We start from the raw sequence: 7,588 nt of genomic DNA, 5'->3' as shown, positions 1-7,588 counted from the left end.
TTGGGTTCTGTGGTGGGCGGTGCCGTCGGACCCGAATTCTTTTGTATATCGTATGGGCTCTTCCAAATGTGGTCCCTTCAGTGGGCATAATGAAATTTTCAAACACTACTTCTCAATACTTTGATAAATTTTTTGTCATTAAGGTGTACGTACACACTTGAAACTTGGAAAATTGTTCAAAATATCGAATATTTTTTTATTGCTTAATAATGTTGTCTCATCCTTTAGTTTTCAAACGATACCAAGATGTTGTCCATATTCGAAATATTTCTCGAGTTATAATTATTTTTCTTGAGGAGCTTTCATTAAAAACTCTAGTTACGGTGTTTTTAAAACTGATTTTATGAAGAATGGTATTTTCCCACTATGTTGCTTCATTCAAACAATCATAACTGAACAAGAAATGAACCAAATACAGTTATTTATATATCAAAATAATCTGTATGGAATAGCGGATGTTTTGTGCCTCAATCAAAGTTATATTTATAGAAATAAATTTTTTATAGCTATTTAAATGTTAAAATTACAGAAAAAATCTCGCTTTTTCTATTTATTGTTGATGAAAAAATTGTTTAAAAAAAACTATAAATTTTTATAACTTGATTGAGGCAGACAACATGAAGACTAATATTAGGCATAATTTCCAACTAGAATTATGTGTCTGTGCAAATTAGAATTTCAGATATCATGTTTCAAAAAATAGGCTAATTAGCTCATTAAATATTATTTAATTAATTAATAATTAGTATAATATGGCTTTTTTTCACTGAAATGAGTTTAAACATATATTAATGACCTACTATAAAAAAACTGAACTTTTAAAGTTAAAATTTAAAAAAAAATCTTCAAGTGACCTTAAGCGTGTTTCAGAATCGCAAGAAACTTTCAATTCCGTTTCACCATTCCTTGTCCAAAAAGCTGTCGCAACTACCGTCGGTGAAGTAATCTCAATAAGAAAAATGCGTTCTGGTGACTTACTAGTAGAAGTCGATACCAAAAACAGGCTCAAAATATCCTCAAACTGAAAGCTCTGGCTACCATACCTGTTTCTGTAACCCCTCACACATCGCTCAACTTCTCCAAAGGTGCCATAACTTGCGGAGAATTGTATAACATTTCTTTAGAAAAAATAGGTTCAGAATTAAAGAAGCAAGGTGTGACTAATGTTCGCCAAATTACAATTCGACGAGATGGCCAGCTCTTACCAACAAAACATTATATACTCACCTTTCACAGTCCCAAATTACCTGAATCCATATATGCAGGTTACATAAGGCTTCCAGTTCGCCAATACATTTCAAATTCCTTAAGGTGTTTCCAGTGCCAGCGATTTAGCCATTCGAAGGTTAATTGCCACGGGGCAGTCACTTGCGCCCGTTGTGCCGAAAATGGGCATGATAGCCAACAGTGTACCGCACAAGAAAAGTGTATTAACTGTGGTGGCCACCATCCCTCTTACTCTCGAAACTAGACTCGCTGGAAACTAGAGAAAGAAATCATTACCATAAAAATAAAAGAACATATCCAGAAGCAAGGCGTAGGGTTGAAATGCAGACTCCTACTCCTGGAAAAAGCTATTCTTCCGTTGTTAAGAAAACCTTTTGCTCAAACTGCTCTTGTGCCAACTGCAAGAAACAAAATTCGACAACAAAGCCTCCAGAAAAAAACATCAGAATCCGATTCTGATAGCTCAACCAAAAATGCTCCAGATTCTTCTAAACAAGATCCCGCTACATGTAGAAAAGCCTCGTAAGAATAAACCTCAGACCTCACTGACGCTGAAACTTGCGAAACGTAGACTTTCGCAAAAAGATCTTTCCGTAAAATTCAAAAAATCTAATCTACGGAATTCAGTCGCTTTGGGATTAGCGAATCAAAGTGTAGTCCATAAGGATTTAAACACCATTTTTGGTGACACGCTAACCAACCCAGATTTTAAGCTCCATCCATCTGAGAATGATGATTCACTTGATATGAGTTGCGAAGATCTAGCAACTCTAACAAATGCACATCCTCTTTCTGCATCAAAACCTCTTTCATAATGGGTACCTTCGTCTCCTGGAATTGTCGCGGCATTCGCTCCAAACTTTTTAATATCAAGACCATCATCAACCAGTTTTATTCCATTTCTATTGGTGTCCAAGAAACTTTCTTGACACCCAATATTGCCATTAAATTACGTGGATATAACTGTGTTCGGAAAGATGCAGACACAGCATCTCACAGTTCTGGTGGTGTTAGTATCTTCACATCCAATCTGTATCCGAGTACGCCTCTCAATTTGCATACTTCTCTTCAGGCTGTGGCTGTACAAGTTCATGTACGACCTTAGGTCACAGTCTACTATATCTATTTACCGCCTAATGATATCATACCCCAACAAGAACTTGATAATTTAGTGGACCAGCTTCCTTCACCCTTTATCCTTCTTGGAGATTTCAACGGCCATAGTACGTTGTGGGGTTCGGTTAGTACAAATTCTCGTGGGCGGCAGATTGAGCAGTTTATTGCTGATAACTATCTCTGCTTGCTCAATAGTGAAGAGAAGACTTACTTCCATGAACCCACACGTACCTTCCATAGTTTTGATCTGGCCATATGCTCTCCTGAACTCTTGCCATTGATGACATTTTCCGTTGAGAAACATCTATATAATTGTGGCCATTTCCCAGTTATCTTCTCCTATGCTGACAGAGGAAATGCAACCGCATGCCCTCCACGTTACATTTTCCAGAGAGCAGACTGGGTTGCATTCATGCAATTGGCACATATCACTCAGGATATGGTAAGTACACCAGACATATCAGAAGCAAAACAAATTGTAGTTAATACACTAATAAATGCCGCAAATATCACCATCCCAAAAAGCTCCCCGCGCCCAAAAAAATTTTGCAGACCATGGTGGAATGAAGCTTGCCGTGACAGTCACAAACAGCAGAAAAAATTATGGAACATCTTTCGAAGGTACCCAAAATCTGAGAACTTTGTCGCTTTTAAAAGGGCTAAAGCGCTAGCTCGTCGCATTCGCAGTCGTACTCAGAGGGAATCGTGGATAAAATTTGTATCATCCATTACATCCTCTACATCTAGTAAATATTTATGGAGGAAAGTAAAGGTCGCTAATGGAATTTATAGTGAATCGTCCATCCCTGTATTAAAAACAGGAAGTGAGATACGTTCTGCCCCATTAGATACATTCTAGGAGATACATTCTAGTGAGATACATTCTAGGAGAAGCATTCGCACAAGTTTCCGCAATAGATTCTTAGAGTCCTGATTTCCTAGCAATTAAGAATCCCACGGAACGGTTGCCATTTCGTTTTAATGATCGAAGCACTCACTCATACAACTGTGAATTTAGGATGTACGAATTGAAAGCAGCATTATCCAAGACGCATGATACCAGCCCCGGGCCAGATGGAATCACATATAATATGCTTAGCCATTTGAGTAGAACTACTCTTTCAAATCTTTTATTGTTATTTAACAGAATTTGGATTGAACACAAATTTCCTTCACAATGGCATGAAGCTATTGTGATTCCAATCTTAAAACCCGGTAAAGTGTCATCGAACCCTCTGAATTACAGGCCTATTGCTTTGACAAATTGTCTTTGCAAGACCTTTGAGCGCATGGTCAATGCTCGCCTTGTGTATGAACTGGAGAAACAAGGATGCATCCCCCCGTTGCAAAGTGGTTTCCGAAGAGGTAGATCAACTTTTGATACCTCTTTTTATTGGAAACCCAGATACGCAACACATTTGTTAGGAGCTATCACCTTGTCTCCATATTTTTCGACATAGAGAAAGCGTATGACCGTGCATACTATCTGTTCGTGGGTAATCAAATAAAAGGGACCTGATCTGTCTTTTTTCCATTTATTATACATAAAGCAGCTACTGACGAAGACATCTAAAGCACATTAACATAACATCACAAAAGCACACGCACACACAGCTACAGGAGACACATCTGTTCTCTCGGTAAAGCAAAAGTATTCTGGCGGGAAAAAAGTTGTTGCCAGATCAAGATTTAAGTTCTTGCGCTGGCTCTGCAACATCCCGCCCCCCGTTAGACATTGGTCCAACATCCTGAATTGGAAGGGGAATTATGCGGTTCATGGCTCGCAGGAATAGTCCGTTGGAAGTTTGCACCTCAACTACTCGAACAAGTCCATCGGGTCCAGGTATTGTCTTCTTTATTCGCGCCAACTTCCACTGTAATGGCTTGTGGTCGTCCTTCAATATGACTAGGTCACCTTCTTTCAGGTTGGGCTGTGGATTCTTCCATTTCTGTCTCTGCTGTAGTTGTTGCAGATACTCCCGACTCCAGCGGTCCCAAAACTTAGATTTAAGGTCCTGGACATGGTTCCACCTGGAAGATAAACTGACAGCGGTATTTTGTTCAGTAAAGGATAGTAACGATGACCCAACCAAAAAATGTCCCGGTGTTAGAGGTTGTAGATCGGTTGGATCGACGGACAAGGGACTGAGTGGTCTTGAATTCAATATCGCTTCAATTTCGACAACCAATGTGTTAAGTTCCTCAAAATTCAGAATTTTGGTCTTGGTGACTTTCACCAAGATTTTTTTCATAGATTTTATATTTGCCTCCCAGAGACCACCAAAGTTGGGTGCAGCTGGGGGTATGAAATTCCAGTTTATGCCTTCCTCGGCACTGAACCTTTGAATTGAATTGGATTTGCATAATTTAAATAGGGGGTTCAGAAGAGCATACGCTCCTTTAAAATTAGTTACATTGTCGCTCCAAATTACTGAAGGTCTCGATCGCCTTGCGATGAATCTTTTAAAGCATGCCAAGAAGGCTTCAGTTGTTAAATCAGATACTACCTCCAGATCAGTAATCTTAGTGCTAAAACATATAAATATGGCGATGTAAGATTTGACTGTTACCGTAGTTCTTTTTAAATTAGGTTTCGTTATGATTGGGCCTGCAAAATCAATTCCTACTTTGTCAAAAGGTCTGGATGGAATGACTCGATCTCTTGGTAAATCGCCCATCATCTGTTGAATAGTTTTATTTTTTACTCTAAAACGGGTTAAGCATCTTTTGATTACACTTTTAACTTTGGCTTGACCAGATGGTATCCAATATTGCTGTCTAATTAAATACAGAGTAGTTTGAACACCGGAGTGGAGTGTCTTTTTATGAAAGTATTCTATAAGTATATCTGAAATGGTGTTTCTTTGGTAAAAGCAGAGGAAATTTTTGTGAATCTGGAAGATCAGAAAATTTTAATCTTCCGCCTACTCTTAAAAGTTCATCATTATCTAAGAATACATTTAAATTCAGAAGGGAATTATTCTTTGGAAGAATTTTATTCTTTATTAGACAATTTATTTCAAATTAAACTCTCTCATTTGTATAAATTTAATTAAATATTTTGTATCATTTTGTAATTCTGTTACATTTAAATGATCTCTCTTTCTGTTTTGCAGAGCTGATTTACAATTATGTAAGAATCTTAAACACCATGCAGTTACTCTTATTAATTTGCTGAAAGAAGAATCTTTTAATCAAATCATCATCTAATGGATTTACTTTTGCTATTGTTGAACTTATTAGAACGTTCTTTTTCAATTCTAAATTGTCTGCGTCTTTTTTGATATTTGTCTCATTATTTATTTTACCCAATTTAGGCCATTTACATTCATTTTTTAACAACCAATTTGGCCCATGCCACCAGAAGTTAGAGTTTCTCAGTTCATGTACCGTTAACCCTCTTGATATTAGATCGGCCGGATTATCAGTTACGGGAGTGTGATTCCATTCAGTGGGACTGGTTAGATTTTGGATTTCTTTAATTCTGAGTTTTACGAACACTTTAAATCTTTCAGGGTAACCCTTCATCCAATAGTAAACAATTGAAGAGTCAGTCCAGAAGAATCGTGTAACAGGAAAGTTAATGCACTTAACTATTTTACAGCCTAGCCTTGTTGCTAAAAGAACACCCATTAATTCCAATCTTGGGATCGAAAGCGTCTTTAGAGGGGCTACTCTACTTTTTGAAGCGACCAAATTTGATTTGATTTCCCCGTTTTTCAATAAGACTCTAATGTATACTACAGTTCCATATGCCCTCTTTGAGGCGTCGGAAAAGCAATGTAGTTGAGCTTCAGCTATTTCATTAGTTTTCGCTTCAGCAAAAAAATATCTAGATATTTTAATGAGATGCAATTTTTTTTATTTCTTCGCACCATTCATTTATTTTAATGGTCAGTGTTTTCGGGAGAGGGTCATCCCAGTCCAATCCCAAACACCAAATGTTCTGTATTAGACATTTTATCTTGATGGTAAAAGGTCCTAAAAACCCCACTGGATCAAAAATGCGTCCAGCTACTTGAAGAACATATCGTTTGGAATTTATCTTTTTAGACAGGAATTTCTCTAAGCTTCGAGTGTCAAACTGGAATATATCTAAATCGGAATCCCAGGCCAATCCTAGCACTTTACAAGGAGTTAAAGCAAAGTTATCATTAATTGAATATTTTTCTTCATCTATTTCTAAACCTGCCTCTCTCCATTTATCACGAAGCTCAACTGAGTTAGTTTTCCATTTCCTTAATTCCATGCTCGCTTCTTTAAAGATGTTATAACATTCTAGGCTTATTTTAAAAGCTGAATCAAAGTCTCTTTGGCTACAGATTAAATCGTCGACAAACAATGATTTTTCTAGCATTTGACAGGTATTAGAAAATTGTTCTACATACCTCTTTAGATGGTGTCGGATTGTAGCTGCAAGGAGGAAGGGGCTTGATTTGACACCGAAGAGAACTCGAGTCATCTTGCAAATTTCATTTTCTTCCTTTCCCGGATCTTCCGTCCAGAAGAAGCTAGTATAATTCTGATCTTCTTCGGCAATCTGTATTTGCAGAAAGGCCTTCTTTATGTCGGCAGTTATGGCAACAGCCTGTTCTCTAAAGCCTATTAAAATCTCAAAAAGGTCTGGAATGAGGTTGATACCAGTATGTAAACAATCATTTAACGATAACTGTCCTTTCGCATGAGAACTCGCGTCAAATACCACTCTCAAACGAGTGGTAGTTTTATCTTCCCTTATTACCACCCTGTGAGGCAAATAAAATGAAGGTTTTTCTTCTTCACATGTTATAACTTTCTTAATGATACCCTCTTTTAAATGATCTTCAATAACAGTTTTATAATCTAAAAATAACGAATTATCTTTAATAAATTTTGATTTTAAGTGTGAAAACCTCCTTTTAGCCACTTCAAAGTTATTAGTTAAATATTCTTTCATATTTGTTTTCCAAGGAAACTTTACAGTATATCTTTTATTTTGATAAACAATACTTTCTTCAAATTCTTTCATAATTTCTTTATCTATAGTATGTTTTTCTAAATCATCCTCTTCAACCCCTTCTACCCCTAAATTCTCAAGATCCCAAAATTGTTTAAGTTGGTCCGAAATATCCTTTTCATCTACTACAATCTACATGGTCATTAAATCATTTGATAAACCTACGTGACCTTGCAAGCACCAACCAAAAATTGTTTCAGTCGCTACCAGTTTGTTGTTTAATCTTTTTATTCTGCCTGAAACGATTTC

Source organism: Argiope bruennichi, chromosome 11 (assembly GCF_947563725.1).
Source record: "Argiope bruennichi chromosome 11, qqArgBrue1.1, whole genome shotgun sequence".
Classification (NCBI taxonomy): Eukaryota; Metazoa; Arthropoda; class Arachnida; order Araneae; family Araneidae; genus Argiope; species Argiope bruennichi.
The sequence above is the reverse complement of the archived record's forward strand: the minus strand, read 5'-3'. Positions refer to the sequence as shown.